The sequence below is a fragment of the Oncorhynchus nerka genome, linkage group LG19 (genome assembly GCF_034236695.1).
Source record: "Oncorhynchus nerka isolate Pitt River linkage group LG19, Oner_Uvic_2.0, whole genome shotgun sequence".
Lineage (NCBI taxonomy): Eukaryota > Metazoa > Chordata > Actinopteri > Salmoniformes > Salmonidae > Oncorhynchus > Oncorhynchus nerka.
The window spans coordinates 4,984,610-5,002,802 of NC_088414.1; the positions used below are offsets into that span (position 1 = coordinate 4,984,610).

At 43.3% G+C, this 18,193-nt stretch overlaps 1 protein-coding gene and 1 long non-coding RNA gene across 2 annotated transcripts in view; one reads left to right on the top strand and one right to left on the bottom strand.

Annotated features, from left to right (window-relative positions):
• Window positions 1–18,193, top strand: part of LOC115125729 (GTPase-activating Rap/Ran-GAP domain-like protein 3) — a 188,856-nt gene that overhangs the window by 76,965 nt on the left and 93,698 nt on the right. The gene's annotated exons all lie outside the window — the stretch shown is intronic.
• On the bottom strand, window positions 7,866–10,808 carry LOC115125730 (uncharacterized). Its single transcript, XR_003863019.2, has 3 exons — window positions 10,739–10,808; window positions 9,010–9,168; window positions 7,866–8,116 (listed from the first exon to the last, which is right to left on the bottom strand). It is a non-coding gene; the product is annotated as an uncharacterized LOC115125730 (long non-coding RNA).

Consider the following 18,193-nt stretch of genomic DNA (forward strand, 5'->3'; position numbering starts at 1 on the left):
GACAGAGACGCACACACATATTACGCCACTAATCCGCGCGGAGTTTTGCTAGGAAAACCCCTGCTGCCACAAACTGCAAGGACAAACCAGTCTCATCAGCATCAACTGCGCGCGCAAGGAAGGAGAATAGCCGAATTGAATGCAGTGGGGAAAACAAGGAGTAAGAATAGGGAGTTTGAAAGCAGTATGAGTCCTAGTGAATAAGAAGAAATAGGAAAACAAGCTCTTGAGTGCTAGACTGGTATCGCATGGGGGACATGAACAGTGTGGACCCAGCTTCTACCAAACTGTTGACTTTCAACCAACGGTAAATTAACACATTTCGATCCTTCAGCTAAGTGTTTGCGGCTACTGTAGCCTTGAAGTAGACGTGTGTGTTTATGTGTTATCTGTTGAATGCAGGTCTCTGATGTTGTCATATGGCGCTCGTGGCTTAGGTTACTGCAGGATGTTTGTATGGAATGAAGAAGAGAAAACTTATCGCACCATATTCAATGAGCAGCAGAAATAAACACACGAATGATGCTATATAGATATTCATTAATTGTCAAAGTAAACCATGTAATTATAGTGTTATAAATCGGAACATGCGTAAAAATGAACAATTTAAACGTTTATGTAACTCATGTGTAGGCTCGCCAAATGTTCCTATATTTATGTTGCATTTCCTAGCACTGAGTCAGAGACTGCTTTTGAATCATTCTCTCCGTTTTCCTGCGAAACGCGATATCGACCAGTCGCCACCAGCATGAAGTGTCTGAAGCGTTCGACTAGATATGAGAGCTTCGCAGGTCAGCCCGATGCCACCGTGACCAAACGTCGCTAAACGACAACACTATTTAGGGGCATATTTGAACGTCGTCAATATTATACAATTTGAACTGAATTAGTTCGGCGCTATGAAACGTGTGTTGCCGTATTGATTGAGTTGTTGACTGTGGTGGTAGACAATGTCCACGAACTAAAAGGAACACACATTCATTATTAATCAGAATGCTTTTTAGTTCACGGTAGAATGGAGCTGCATACCCCAGGCAGCGAAGCCCTGTTGAGATCATGACAGCATAAAAAGAACAGTACTGTGCTCGCGCTCAGGAAAACATCAATACTGAATTGATGATATGGAGATATGTTCTCCAAATTAATTTGAATCTATAGACTACCTACCTCAGGTATATGGCAACCCCAAGATTGACCAAATCTAAAACATATATTACTGCAGCAAAAGAGGAGTCTCCCTCTTTATGGCTCTCCCTGTTCCTCTAGGAAACCAGTCAGTCAATGTAAGAATGCATCTTCATCTGCAGTGACCAAGTCCAACCAGTAAAAAAAAGCAGGATCAGGGTTTCCCTTACGTTGGCTGCCTATAAGGGTGGGATGGGGTTTGGGCAGGTGAATGCCAATACTCCCGGCATATTTTGAAGTGATAAAACATGTATCAAAATCATTATGCTGGTCAAAATCAGACTTTTTTTTCAATTCACTTGTGTGCTTACCCTTTTTGGTGCCCTAATTAACATTTTGTTCGGGGGCCCCTATCTCGCAGGCTAAACGTTTTAGTGACTCCCCTTTTGATGGAGGGGGGAAATAAATGAACTTTTAGAGTTAATTTAGTTGCAATTCCAAACATTTTGCCATGGGGCAGAAATAATATTTAGCAATTTTATAACTAATTTCATGCAAATTTACTCATTTTGCCATGGGGCAGAAATAATATTTAGCAATTTTATAACTAATTTCATGCAAATTTACTCATTTTGCCATGGGGCAGAAATAATATTTAGCAATTTTATAACTAATTTCATGCAAATTTACTCATTTTGCCATGGGGCAGAAATAATATTTTGCAATTTTATAACTAATTTCATGCAAATTTACTCATTTTGCCATGGGGCAGAAATAATATTTAGCAATTTTATAACTAATTTCATGCAAATTTACTCATTTTGCCATGGGGCAGAAATAATATTTAGCAATTTTATAACTAATTTCATGCAAATTTACTCATTTTGCCATGGGGCAGAAATAATATTTTGCAATTTTATAACTAATTTCATGCAAATTTACTCATTTTGCCATGGGGCAGAAAGAGACATGTTTTTACAGCAAATTTCCCTCAATTCTACACATTTTGCAATGACTTATGGGTCATATCTGAGTGACTGGGTCATATCTGAGTGACTGGGTCATATCTGAGTGACTGGGTCATATCTGAGTGACTTATGGGTCATATCTGAGTGACTGGGTCATATCTGAGTGACTGGGTCATATCTGAGTGACTTATGCAATGTTGAGTGACTGGGTCATATCTGAGTGACTGGGTCATATCTGAGTGACTGGGTCATATCTGAGTGACTGGGTCATATCTGAGTGACTTATGCAATGTTGAGTGACTGGGTCATATCTGAGTGACTGGGTCATATCTGAGTGACTGGGTCATATCTGAGTGACTGATTCATTCTCGCAAAATTGTCAACAAAAACAATTCTCAAGGAAAATTTTCTCTTGAATCAGTGGTTTTGGCTATTTCAGCCACACCCATTGCTGACAGGTGTACAAAACCAAGCACACAGCCATGCAATCTCCATAGACAAACACTGGCAATAGAATGGCCCGTACTGAAGAACTCAGTGACTTTCAACGTGGCACCGTCATAGGATGCCACCTTTCCAACAAGTAATTTGGGCAAATTTTTTCCCTGCTATCGCTGCCCCGGTCAACTGTAAGTGATGTTATTGTGAAGTGGAAATGTTTTGGAGCAACAACGGCTCAACCGTGAAGTGGTAGGCCACACAATCTCACAGAACTGGGGCGGCAGGGTAGCCTAGTGGTGCAAGTTCAAATCCCCGAGCTGACAAGGTACAAAGGTACAAATCTGTCGTTCTGCCCCTGAACAGGCAGTTAACCCACTGTTCCTAGGCCGTCATTGAAAATAAGAATTTGTTCTTAACTGACTTGCCTAGTAAAATAAAGGTAAAATAAAAATAAAGAAAGAAAGAAAGAACAGGACCGCGGGTTGCTGAAGTGGGTAGCGCATAAAAATTGCCTGTCCTCGTTTGCAACACTCACTACCGAGTTCCAAACGGTCTCTGGACGCAACGTCAGCACAATAACTGTTCGTCAGGAGCTTCATGAAATGGGTTCATTCCAACTCTGAACCAATCATAGATGTCTGTTTCACAAGTTTGGACAGCACACAACAGTACAGTAGAACACAATACAGTAAAGAAAAGAAAAGTAGAGTATAGGTCAGTACACTACTGTACTGTACAGTAGAGTTTAGTATAGTAGAGTACAGTACAGTAGAGTACAGTATAATTTATAGTAGAGTACTGTACAGTAGAGTTTAGTATAGTAGAGTACAGTAGAGTACAGTATAATTTATAGTAGAGTACTGTACAGTAGAGTTTAGTATAGTAGAGTACAGTACAGTAGAGTTTAGTATAGTATAGTACAGTACAGTGGAGTTTAGTATAGTAGAGTACTGTACAGTAGAGTTTAGTATAGTAGAGTACTGTACAGTAGAGTTTAGTATAGTAGAGTACAGTAGAGTTTAGTATAGTAGAGTACTGTACAGTAGAGTTTAGTATAGTAGAGTACAGTATAGTACAGTACAGTAGAGTTTAGTATAGTAAAGTACAGTATAATTTACTTTACTGAACTATACTCTACTCAAATCACAGTGCAGCAGTATCTTAACAGGTAATATCTAACAATTGCACAACAAAACCTTATATTTAACAAATTCCACAACAAACCCTAATACACACAATCTATTAAAGGAATGGGATGAGAATATAGAAGTATAAAATATATGGATGAGCAGTGGCAGAGCGGCTAAGATACAATAGATAGTAAAGAATAGATAGTGAAGGATACAGTATACATTATATACATAGGAGATGAATAATGCGAGATATGTAAACATTATTAAAGTGACTAGTGTTCCATTTATTAAAGTGGCCAATGATATCGAGTCTGTAGGTTGGCAGCCGCCTCTCTGTGCTAGTGGTGGCTGTTTAACAATCTGATGGCTTTGAGATAGAAGCTGTTTTTAAATTTCTCTGTCCCAGCTTTGATGCACCTGTACTGACCTCGCCTTCTGGATGGAAGCAGGGTGAACAGGCAGTGGCTCGGGTGGTTATTGTCCTTGATGATCTTTTTTTGCCTTCCTGTGACATCGGGTCCTATAGGTGTCCTGGAGGGCAGTTAGTTTGCCCCCGGTGATGCGTTGTGCAGACCGCACCACCCTCTGGAGAACCCTGCAGGTTTTGGGTGGTGCAGTTGCCGTACCAGGCAGTGATACAGCCCGACAGGATACTCTCGTTTGTGCACCTGTAAAAGTTAGTGAGGGTTTTTGGTGACAAGCCACATTTTTTCAGCCTCCTGAGGTTGAAGAGGCGCTGTTGCGCCTTCTTCACCACACTGTCTGTGTGCGTGGACCATTTCAGTTTGTCAGTGATATGTACACCAAGGAACTTAAAACTTTCCACTGTTGTCGTGTCGATATGGATCCCTTTGCTGTTTCCTGAAGTCCACGATCATCTCTTTTGTTTTGCTGACATTGAGTGAGAGGTTATTTTGCTGACACCACACTCTGAGGGCCCTCAAGTCCTCCCTGTAGGCTGTCTCGTCATTGTTATTAATCAAGCCTACCACTGTTGTACTGTCTGAAAACTTGATGATTGAGTTGGAGGCGTACAGGAGGGGGCAGAGAACGCACCCTTGTGGGGCCCCAGTGTTGAGGATCAGCGGAGTGGAGATATTGTTTTCTACCTTCACCACCTGTGGGCGGCCGTCAGGAAGTCCAGGACCCAGTTGCCAAGGGCAGGGTCGAGACGCAGGGTCTCAAGCTTAATGATGAGTTTGGTGGGTACTATGGTGTTGAATGCTGAGCTGTAGTCAATGAACAGCATTCTTAAATAGACATACATCTTTTCCAGATAGGATAGGGCAGTGTGATGGCGATTGCATCATCTGTGGACCTATTGGGGCGGTAAGCAAATTGAAGTGGGTCTAGGGTGACGGTGATATGATCCTTGACTAGTCTGTCAAAGCACTTCTTGATGACAGAGGTGAGTGCTACAGGGCGGTAGTATTTTAGCTCAGTTACCTTAGCTTTCTTTGGAACAGGAACAATGGTGGCCATCTTGAAGCATGTGGGGACAGCAGACTGGGATAGGGATTGATTGAATATATCCGTAAACACACGCTGGTCTGCGCATGCTCTACTGTACTGTACTCTACTGTGCTGTGATGTACTGTATTCTACTGTGCTAAACTGTGATGTCCAAACTTGTAAAACATAGATGGCTGTGATTGGTAGAGATTTGGTCTGGTCGGGACCAACCAAATTTGGTCTTGTTTGGGGGTGGACCTCATTAGAATACTAGCCAGTGTGTAGAATAATACCCAAACATGCAAAGGAGGATATTGAATTGTTCTACATTTGTGTACCTGTTCAGGATGCATCATAATGATACATTTCTGTAGAGTACTGATCAGGGACCCATGATGTCATTCTGTTACCATCCTTCTGTAACTGGGGTGTTAATCCACTTTACTTACTGTAGTTTTATAACCAACCAGCTCAAGGTGCCATGTCATAGCTGACACGCCATTCTTTCTGCAAACATGTTTTGAATCTTAATTTGGAATAGATATTTAAGAGAGCTTTTGGAATGCCTACAAAAACAAATGAAAAACGGAGGGATATTTCTGTCATTCTGTTACCAAACTTTACATCTGCACTGTTCTTCGGATGAATGTGTTTTAGTCAAATGTTCAGTGGAAATTGTTAAGAGTTAGATTGTTAAGAGTGTGAATAGAGTTGTATGGTTTGTTTAATGTTAAAATCAATGGTTTGCGTTTGGCATAAAAATCGGGAGTCTCAGCGTCATTCTGTTATCGTGGAATTGCCCTCAGTGACTGACATAACAAGAGAAGAACTGCTGATGCACAACCAAATTTCGAAATTGCACAGTAAGTTCAAACAGCAACTGAATTCCTAAAAACTTGGTCTGGGACCTGTCATGCCAAATAGTGTCCCCCTACTTCACAATGGGATTCCAAAAGCTATTAGCATCTGTTGCTATATCAATGGTGCGATGGAATAATGCTTTCGAATTTTGGAGATCATTACAGCTAAAATGCTATTATTTTCATCACTGCTATGTAAACAAAGCTTTTTTTCCTCAACATATCCGCTGATCAAGATGAAAACATTACTTTGAACTACTTTTGGGTACTTTAACATTTCAACATTAAAAGTAATGTCTTAAAGGGTTCTTAGAAAGAAAATGTGCTAACTGCACAAAAACGTACCTTTCAGATCGTAATATTGCAAATCAGTTCAAATCAAATTAGCTCCTCAGGCTGGCATACCATTTTTTTTGTCTTACTTGTATGCTATTAGTCTTATTATGATAATTCTTTCCCTAACCATAGCTCAGTAATACAGCAGTACACAACGACACAACAGACAGTTGAATAATGTTTAACTCACAAATACCAAAAGGGATTTACAACAATGCATTAATTAAATAAACACCCTGTGGAAATAAACAACCTGGCAATATTTAAAATTGAAATATGAAAAATGTGTTTTTTTGTGGAACAGATGTGTCATGAACTAATTGATGTTATTTAATATACCCACATGACAGTTATAGACTGAAATACATGAGTATAGGCTAACAACTTATAAACAATAAAATACCATTTAGTTGAGAAAACAGAAGCATAATTACAATCTCAGTTCTGGCGTGTGGGATAGAGAAGAGGTGGGTGCTATAGGTGGTTCTGCCAGCCACTTTCCCTCAACAGGCAGCAAGTCCCAGAAGGTTGACTTGAAGAGGAAGACTGTAAAGTCCAGGCACGGCTGTTCTCTTTTCTCTTGGAGTGTTTGCAGTGCTAGTGTATGTAGTGCATCTGTGTATCTCACTGTGCCCAAGATGATATGTCAAGCACAGGCCCTTAGCAGACTAGATCAAACCACATGACATTAAGAGTAGCTGTAGATGATGTAATACAAGTGGGATCTTGGAGGGTAGTTGATCATGGAGGACATCAAAGATGAACTGGGCTGGAAACTGTACGACAAGCGCAGACATGACCACCAAACCACATGACATTAAGAGTAGCTGTAGATAATGTAATGAACAGTGGGATCTTGGAGGGTAGTTGATCATGGAGGACATCAAAGATGAACTGGGCTGGAAACTGTACGACAAGCGCAGACATGACCACCAAACCACATGACATTAAGAGTAGCTGTAGAGTAGCTGTAGAATAGATGATGTAATACAAGTGGGATCTTGGAGGGTAGTTGATCATGGAGGACATCAAAGATGAACTGGGCTGGAAACTGTACGACAAGCGCAGACATGACCACCAAACCACATGACATTAAGAGTAGCTGTAGAGTAGCTGTAGATGATGTAATACAAGTGGGATCTTGGAGGGTAGTTGATCTTGGAGGACATCAAAGATGAACTGGGCTGGAAACTGTACGACAAGCGCAGACATGACCACCAAACCACATGACATTAAGAGTAGCTGTAGAGTAGCTGTAGATGATGTAATACAAGTGGGATCTTGGAGGGTAGTTGATCATGGAGGACATCAAAGATGAACTGGGCTGGAAACTGTACGACAAGCGCAGACATGACCACCAAACCACATGACATTAAGAGTAGCTGTAGAGTAGCTGTAGATGATGTAATACAAGTGGGATCTTGGAGGGTAGTTGATCATGGAGGACATCAAAGATGAACTGGGCTGGAAACTGTACGACAAGCGCAGACATGACCACCAAAACCACATGACATTAAGAGTAGCTGTAGAGTAGCTGTAGATGATGTAATACAAGTGGGATCTTGGAGGGTAGTTGATCTTGGAGGACATCAAAGATGAACTGGGCTGGAAACTGTACGACAAGCGCAGACATGACCACCAAACCACATGACATTAAGAGTAGCTGTAGAGTAGCTGTAGATGATGTAATACAAGTGGGATCTTGGAGGGTAGTTGATCTTGGAGGGTAGTTGATCTTGGAGGACATCAGGTTGATCCAGGTCAGGAAAAGGGATACGGTAGGCATCTTAGAGCAGATCCCCTACAGAAGCAGAGTAAAAGGGAAAGAGACAGAGGCATAGAAGGATGCAGACAGAAAACACACAGGTTACAGGCAGGTTTAATTGTCCCCATATTGCTTACACCTATCCAATCCGCTCAGGTCTACACACGTGTATAGGGTGTTAGGGCCAGGGGTTGATTTACGATTCAGGGATAAACACTTTCTTAGATTCCTCACGTCCTCTCTCTTCACCTCCTTTTAAAAATGGATGGAATATGACTAATTCCTACAAGAACCACGGAAAGGGTGGGACCCACATACAATTTCAAACGTAACATGCCCCGACGCCATCTTAGGCTTGACCAACTAATAATTACTAACTCTCTTAAACAGGCCAAATACACTAAAAAGGCACACTAATTTGCTATATTTACTCATACACGAATACAATACAGTGTACTGTAAGAGCACCCTTCTAACTGAATTGACTGGTATGACCGCGACCCGTCATCCACTACGAAATTAATACCACGGACGGGCCGCACATGTTACAACACCACTGCAGTAATAACCAAGCAAACCCATAATGTTTTGCCACGCTTTTAACAGGTCGGAGGGTACATGTATATCCGTGGTCAGTGGACGGTGGACGGTTCTGAAAAGAAATGCATTGCTTGCATCACCGATTGGTGGCCAGGAAATAATTCAATCCAATTGTTATATGCTGCTACAACCCCCTTCAAATCAAAACCAAACATGGATGTCAATGTTTGTGCGCACACGCTCCATTCTACTTCCTGTCTACAGAGACATATAAATAGGTTGCACAACAGGTTCATGTTAAAACGCTAAACCGAAATACAAAATCTCGGTATAAGAAGCTGGGCTAAGTAATATTCAAGATACATCAAGTTTTAGACAGAGAAGTATACCTGTCTGAGAAGTGTTAGTTTCTTGAGTAGGGGTACGACTGGAAGTCGAAGTTGGAGAGAAAGCAGCCAGTGGTCAGACATAGGAGGGAGGAGGGGTTGGAGTGGAGTGGAGTGGGCAGGTTGTTGGGCAATCGGATGTCATTAGACACACGATTTTGTCTGGAGAAAGAGGAGAGATACAGTAACGTGATGAGGAGAAGGAAGAGGCAGAATCAGGAGACCGGAGGTAGTAAGATTGAAACAGAAGGGAGAGATGATAGGTTTTACACCATCCAGATATGTTTCATTAGTGCAGATTAAGAAGACACAGGAAGAGATGATAGGGTTTTACACCATCCAGATATGTTTCATTAGTGCAGATTAAGACACAGGGAGAGATGATAGGTTTTACACCATCCAGATATGTTTCATTAGTGCAGATTAAGACACAGGGAGAGATGATAGGTTTTACACCATCCAGATATGTTTCATTAGTGCAGATTAAGACACAGGGGAGAGATGATATGTTTCATTAGGCAGATTAAGACACAGGAAGAGATTTACACCATCCAGATATGTTTCATTAGTGCAGATTAAGACACAGGGAGAGATGATAGGGTTTTACACCATCCAGATATGTTTCATTAGTGCAGATTAAGACACAGGGAGAGATGATAGGGTTTTACACCATCCAGATATGTTTCATTAGTGCAGATTAAGACACAGGGAGAGATGATAGGTTTTACACCATCCAGATATGTTTCATTAGTGCAGATTAAGACACAGGGAGAGATGATAGGGTTTTACACCATCCAGATATGTTTCATTAGTGCAGATTAAGACACAGGGAGAGATGATAGGTTTTACACCATCCAGATATGTTTCATTAGTGCAGATTAAGACACAGGGAGAGATGATAGGTTTTACACCATCCAGATATGTTTCATTAGTGCAGATTAAGAAGACACAGGAAGAGATGATAGGGTTTTACACCATCCAGATATGTTTCATTAGTGCAGATTAAGACACAGGGAGAGATGATAGGTTTTACACCATCCAGATATGTTTCATTAGTGCAGATTAAGACACAGGGAGAGATGATAGGTTTTACACCATCCAGATATGTTTCATTAGTGCAGATTAAGACACAGGGAGAGATGATAGGGTTTTACACCATCCAGATATGTTTCATTAGTGCAGATTAAGACACAGGAAGAGATGATAGGGTTTACACCATCCAGATATGTTTCATTAGTGCAGATTAAGACACAGGGAGAGATGATAGGGTTTTACACCATCCAGATATGTTTCATTAGTGCAGATTAAGACACAGGGAGAGATGATAGGGTTTTACACCATCCAGATATGTTTCATTAGTGCAGATTAAGACACAGGGAGAGATGATAGGGTTTTACACCATCCAGATATGATTCATTAGTGCAGATTAAGACACAGGGAGAGATGATAGGGTTTTACACCATCCAGATATGTTTCATTAGTGCAGATTAAGACACAGGGAGAGATGATAGGGTTTTACACCATCCAGATATGTTTCATTAGTGCAGATTAAGACACAGGGAGAGATGATAGGGTTTTACACCATCCAGATATGTTTCATTAGTGCAGATTAAGACACAGGAAGAGATGATAGGGTTTTACACCATCCAGATATGTTTCATTAGTGCAGATTAAGACACAGGGAGAGAAAGCCATGTGGACTATTGAGATGTTGCCGTTGTTTGTCACTCACCGTTTACTGATTGACATGGTTGAAGTTGCACTCACTGCAGTGATGGTATGGATTCCAGAGGAATGGGGCTTTAATAAAGAACGGCAACATTACGACATTACATTGAGACATTACGCTAATAGAAATGTTGCATTATCTGATCATTAATTGTGCAATGTAAACAAATATCTTGCCTCCTGATGTGATTTTTGAAAGCTCAGCTCGCATTTCTGTTGTTACTGGGAGGAAGTTGTTTGACAGAGGCCCACACCATGGCATCCTTGTATGGGACAAGACAAATAAAGGATCAATTACCTATCATGAATGTAGTAATCAATTCATTTACACACATACATTGGTATTCAATAGCTACTGTTATTGCTCAAATAACCTCACTGAAATAGAGTTTCCTATGATCTACTAATACAGGTGCTTCACCTAATGCATTTCCCTGGTATAGGCCTGAATAGGCCTGTCGTCTGAACCCAGCCTCTCTAATGGTAGACCCGGGTACAATCTGATCACTCATGGTGACCAGAAGATTCATCCATGGAGTTCACCTTTTAACATTGTACAGCTGATATAGCACGTGTCATAGGCTACTTAGTATAAGAGATAGCTATTTAGATCAACTGAATTTCTACAAACTGAAATAATACAATACAAACAAAGCTTAGCTTAGCTTAAATAGATAGCTAGCTAAAACAAAGAGATTTGGAAAAGTGGTCTTAGCTCACAGTAGTGTTTGCATCCATCGTTTGCAGTTTTCATGCTCATGCTAGCTAAATCAAGGTTTTCAATCAAAGTTTTGCAAGCAAGTAAACATCAATGACTATGCATGGATCATGTTTTGTACTTTATCCTCCAATAATCTGCGAGATTTAAATAGTGTAAATAACCTGTAACAATGATCGCATTTCCACCTGTCTTTTGACTGCGCGCCTCAGAACATAACAACCAGCATATCAACGGCACTATCGATTTTTTCCCTTCCATTACATGGCCCTGGTAGAATTTGTCACGTTCACCTCTGGGTTCACACCTTGACTGACTGTGTGATTGGGCAGTGGGTGGTCACCATGACAACAACACTACATTCCTAGTCCTGGTCTGGGTGGAGTGTTTTTATTTTATTTTATTTTTATTTCACCTTTATTTAACCAGGTAGGCAAGTTGAGAACAAGTTCTCATTTACAATTGCGACCTGGCCAAGATAAAGTAAAGCAGTTCGACACATACAACGACACAGAGTTACACATGGAGTAAAACAAACATACAGTCAATAATACAGTATAAACAAGTCTATATACGATGTGAGCAAATTAGGTGAGATAAGGGAGGTAAAGGCAAAAAAAGCCCACGGTGGCAAAGTAAATACAATATAGCAAGTAAAACACTGGAATGGTAGTTTTGCAGTGGAAGAATGTGCAAAGTAGAAATAAAAATAATGGGGTGCAAAGGAGCAAAATAAACAAATCAAATAAATACAGTAGGGAAAGAGGTAGTTGTTTGGGCTAAATTATAGGTGGGCTATGTACAGGTGCAGTAATCTGTGAGCTGCTCTGACAGTTGGTGCTTAAAGCTAGTGAGGGAGATAAGTGTTTCCACTTTCAGAGATTTTTGTAGTTCGTTCCAGTCATTGGCAGCAGAGAACTGGAAGGAGAGGCGGCCAAAGAAAGAATTGGATTTGGGGGTGACTAGAGAGATATACCTGCTGGAGCGCGTGCTACAGGTGGGAGATGCTATGGTGACCAGCGAGCTGAGATAAGAGGGGACTTTACCTAGCAGGGTCTTGTAGATGACATGGAGCCAGTGGGTTTGGCGACGAGTATGAAGCGAGGGCCAGCCAACGAGAGCGTACAGGTCGCAATGGTGGGTAGTATATGGGGCTTTGGTGACAAAACGGATTGCACTGTGATAGACTGCATCCAATTTGTTGAGTAGGGTATTGGAGGCTATTTTGTAAATGACATCGCCAAAGTCGAGGATTGGCAGGATGGTCAGTTTTACAAGGGTATGTTTGGCAGCATGAGTGAAGGATGCTTTGTTGCGAAATAGGAAGCCAATTCTAGATTTAACTTTGGATTGGAGATGTTTGATGTGGGTCTGGAAGGAGAGTTTACAGTCTAACCAGACACCTAGGTATTTGTAGTTGTCCACGTATTCTGTTAGGGACCAAGGTGTCATCATCGTTATCATCGTCACAACCACCATCATAATTGTATGTGTTTTATTGATAGAAATATAATCTATTTATTCCAGATGATTCTAGTCCTTATTTTCTAGGTTTTCATCATCATTATAATCACAGTTGAGTCGTCCTACATCCAACGAGGCCCCAAAATGAATCCTACTGTCAGTCTATGATCAGTAGTCCTAACATGATATTAACAGGCCCATCTGAAAAACGAGGGCTTCTGCCAAAGGATCCAATTTCCAATCTTTGGTTATTTCTAACAGAAATCAATTCAGGTCACACTGTGCTGTGCTATTGCCATCTACACCCCTTAGACACATAAACAACACACTCGTAACATTGCTGACTGTGTCCCAATTTAAGGAGGTGGACTTCCTTCCCATCACACAGACACATACACAGACACACACACACACAGACAGACACAGACACAAACACACAGACACACATACACAGACACATACACACAGACACAGACACAGACACAAACACACAAACACACAGACACAGACACAGACACACATACACACACACAGACACAGACACAGAGACACAGACACACAGACACAGACACACAGACACAGACACACAGACACACACACACACACACACACACACACACAGTTTAACCCTTACCTGTAAACCTTCATAAAATACATGTTTTATGCTGCATTTTCCAATTTACCATAAACCCAGTGATGAGGGGATGGCAGGATAGAGGTATGGAAGGATTAGCTTTTTTTCATTAACCTAAAGTGGATGAGTGAAGGGAAATAGGTCGGACCCCATCCCTTTATCATCCCCCTCCAGGACACACCCGCTCTCCCTGCTTTTATCATCCCCCTCCAGGACACACCCGCTCTCCCTGCTTTTATCATCCCCTCCAGGACACACCCGCTCTCCCTGCTTTTATCATCCCCCTCCAGGACACACCCGCTCTCCCTGCTTTTATCATCCCCCTCCAGGACACACCCGCTCTCCCTGCTTTTATCATCCCCCTCCAGGACACACCCGCTCTCCCTGCTTTTATCATCCCCCTCCAGGACACACCCGCTCTTTTTTCATCCCTCCTTCTCTCAGAGGAGAGGTGAAGGACAGGAAAGAAGGAGGAAAAACAAGAGAGGATTTTAGATGAGTCTATTACAGATGGAGGGTATTTTCTTTAGAAGCAGACCCCACCCTTTTCTACGGAGAGAGGGGGGGATGACACATACTGAGTCCATTTATCCATAAGCATGGCTACACATAACCATTATAACCCCTATTCTAAATTCATATCCACCAGGAGGAGAGATGTTGGCATATCAACTCAGACATACTCATAACATTATGTTTATATTCACAGATACACTCGTCTCCCATATTGTATCACCAACAGGTCATATCTCTCACCACACACGCATGCGCATACACACACACACACACACACCGCCAGGGAGATGCTGTTGAAAGGGACACACACACACACATGCATAACATAATCACTCACTCACCGTTACCATACACACACAGCATAATGCAGACAATAGGCAGGCCTGTCCATGGTGTCAACACTGCAATCAGACCTTTCACTGTAGTGCATGGTAATGGAACAGCAATGATTGGCTACTCACTGAGGAGTCAAGACAAACACTCATACAGGACACACGCACATACATTCTGTGCAGCTAGACAAACACTCATACAGTACAGAGAAACACACACACACAAACTGTCAGACGGAGAGATTATCTCACACTATCCTGTCCTCTTCAACCTCTAAGTATACCTAGCAGCACTTTGATGTTATCCAACACAGTAGGATGACAGCACAGCAACATAGACACCATCCACCGTGTGACTGGCTCTCATAGTCATCCACCACAGTATTATACTGAAATCCTTGCTGCATCTCTTAGCCTTGATTTCCAGTATTTCTCTGGAAAGTATAGTTGTAGGAATACCGGTACTATGCAATATATAGGCATTTCCATGTAACAGGACACGAGCACCAACATGTGAAGTTCATAAGAGCAGGTCAAATTGGCTGTCAAATGAAAGCTAAGCTCTCTTTTTTTAATTTATTAAGGCTAATATACACTGAACAAAAATATAAACGCAAAATGCAATAATTTCAAATCAGTCAATCAGTCAATTTAAATAAATTCATTAGGCCCTAATCTATGGATTTGACATGACTGGGAATACGCATTTGTTGGTCACAGATACCTTAAAACAAATGTAGGGGCGTGAATCAGAAAACCAGTCAGTATCTGGAGTGACCATCAAAACCAGTCAGTATCTGGAGTGACCATCATTTGTCCCATGCAGCATGGCACATCTCTTTTGCATAGAGTTGATCAGGCTGTTGATTTTGGTCTGTGGAATGTTGTCCCATTCCTCTTCAATGGCTGTGCGAAGTTGCTGGATACTGGAATTGGAACACGCTGTCGTACACTTCGATCCAGAGCATCCCAAACATGCTCAATGGGTGACATGTCTGGTGAGGATACAGGCCGTGGAAGAACTGGGACATTTTCAGCCTCCAGGAATTGTGTACAGATCCTTGTGACATGGGGCCGTGCATTATCATGCTGAAACATGAGGTGATGGTGGTGGATGAATGGCATGACAATGGGCCTCAGGATCTCATCACGCTGTGTCTGTGCATTCAACTTGCCATTGATAAAATGCAAATGTGTTCATTGTCCGTAGCTTATGTCTGCCCATACCATAACCCCATTGACATCAGCAAACCACACACCCCACACAACGCCATACACGCTGTCTGCCATCTGCCCGGTACAGTTGAAAGCGGGATTCATCCATGAATAGCACACTTCTCTAGTGTGCCGATTGCCATCAAAGGTCAGCATTTGCCGACTGAAGTCAGTTACGATGCTGAACTGCAGTCAAGTCAAGACCCTGGTGAGGACGACGAGCACGCGATGCCATTTGACTGTTTATGTAGACATTTTTCAGTTGTGCAAACCCACAGTTTCATCAGCTGTCCGGGTGGCTGGTCGCAGATGAAGAAGCTGAATGTAGAGGTCTTGGGCTGGCATAGTTACACATGGTTGTGAGGCCAGTACGACGTACTGCCCACTTCTCTAAAATGATGAAGGAGGCGGCTTATGGTAGAGAAATTAACATTCAATTACCTGGCAACAGCTCTGGTGGACATTCCTGCAGTCAGCATGCCAATTGCACGCTCCCTCAAAACTTAAAACATCTGTGACATTGTGTGTTGTGTGACAAAGCTGCACATTTTGTGGCCTTTTATTGTCCCTTTGTAATGATCATGCTGTTTAATCAGCTTCTTGATATGCCACACCTGTCAGGTGGATGGATTGTCTTGGTAAAGGAGAAATGCTCGCTAAATTGGTTGTCGATAAATCTTGAGATTTTTTATTTCAGCTCATGAAACATGGGACCAACACTTCACATGTTGCTTTTATATTTTTGTTCAGTGTACATTTTTTCCCTCAAAAATTTTACATCTTAAAAATCTACCAGAAAAAGTATTGGAAAGGTATTAGAACTACAGTTGAAGTCTGAAGTTTACATACACTTAGGTTGGAGTCATTAAAAGTAGTTTTTCAACAACTCCACACATTTCTTGTCAATAAACTATAGTTTTGGCAAGTCGGTTAGGACATCAACTTTGTGCATGACACATCATTTTTCCAACAATCAAAAATGATGTCACGGTGTCACGGATGTCGTCTGGAGATAGAGAGGAGGACCAAGATGCGGCGTGGTAAGTATTCGTCATTTTAATGGAAAAAACTGAACACTACAAAACAACAAAGTGACAACCGTGACGCTAATCAAACACTGTGCTAACAAGCAACTAACATAGACAATCACCCACAACGACAAAACAGGCTACCTAAATATGGTTCCCAATCAGAGACAATGACTAACACCTGCCTCTGATTGAGAACCATATCAGGCCAAACACAGAAACAGACAAACTAGAATGCCCACTCAGATCACACCCTGACCAAACAAAACATATAAACATAACAAGCAAACTGGGCATCTGTCTGCGGTGGCGGCTCTGGCGCTGGACGTGGCCCCCACTCCACCATAGTCTTAGTCCACCTTAGTAGCGTCCTTTGAGCAGTGACCCTCGCCGCCGACCCTGGCCTGGGAACCCTAATAAATGGGCCCACAGGACTGAGGGACACCTCTGGACTGAAGGACGCCTCTGGACTGAAAAAACTCCTCCGGACTGAGGGGCAGCTCCGGACTGAGGGGCAGCTCAGGACTGAGGGGCAGCTCAGGACTGAGAGGTAGCTCAGGACTGAGAGGTAGCTCAGGACTGAGAGGTAGCTCAGAACTGAGAGGTAGCTCAGGACTGAGGGGTAGCTCAGGACTGAGGGCAACTCCAGACTGAAGGACAGCTCCGGACTGAAAAGCAATTCCGGCATCGCCGGCGTGACAGGCGGCTCTGGCAGCTCCTGGCTGACTGACGGCTCTGGCAGCTCCTGGCTGACTGACGGCTCTGGCAGCTCCTGGCTGACTGACGGCTCTGGCTGCTCCTGGCGGCTCTGGCAGCTCCTTGCTGGCTGGCGGCTCTGGCAGCTCCTGGATGGCTGAAGGCTCTGGCAGCTCCTGGCTGGCTGGCGGCTCCTGGCTGACTGACGGCTCTGGCAGCTCCTGGCTGGCTGGCGGCTCTGGCAGCTCCTTGCTGGCGGCTCTGGCAGCTCCTGGCTGGCTGATGGCTCTGGCAGCTCCTGGCTGGCTGGCGGCTCTGGCAGCTCCTGGCTGGCTGGCGGCTTTGGCAGCTCCTGGCTGGCGGCTCTGGCAGCTCCTGGCTGGCTGACGGCTCTGGCAGCTCCTGGCTGGCGGCTCTGGCAGCTCCTGGCAGGCTGGCGGCTCTGGCAGCTCCTGGCTGGCTGGCGGCTCTGGCAGCTCCTGGCTGGCTGGCGGCTCTGGCAGCTCCTGGCAGGCTGGCGGCTCTGGCAGCTCATGGCTGGCTGGTGGCTCTGGAAGCTCCTGTCTGGCTGGCGGCTCTGGAAGCTCCTGGCTGGCGGCTCTGGAGGCTCCTGGCTGACTGGCGGCTCTGGCGGCTCCTGGCTGACTGCCGGCTCTGGCGGCTCCTGGCTGACTGCCGGCTCCTGGCTGCCTGGCGGCTCCTGGCTCAGGACAGACTGGCGGCTCTGGCGGCTTAGGACAGACTGGCGGCTCAGGACAGAAAGGAGACTCTGGCGGCTCAGGACAGACGGGAGACTCTGGCGGCTCAGGACAGACGGGAGACTCTGGTGACTCAGGACAGACGGGAGACTCTGGCG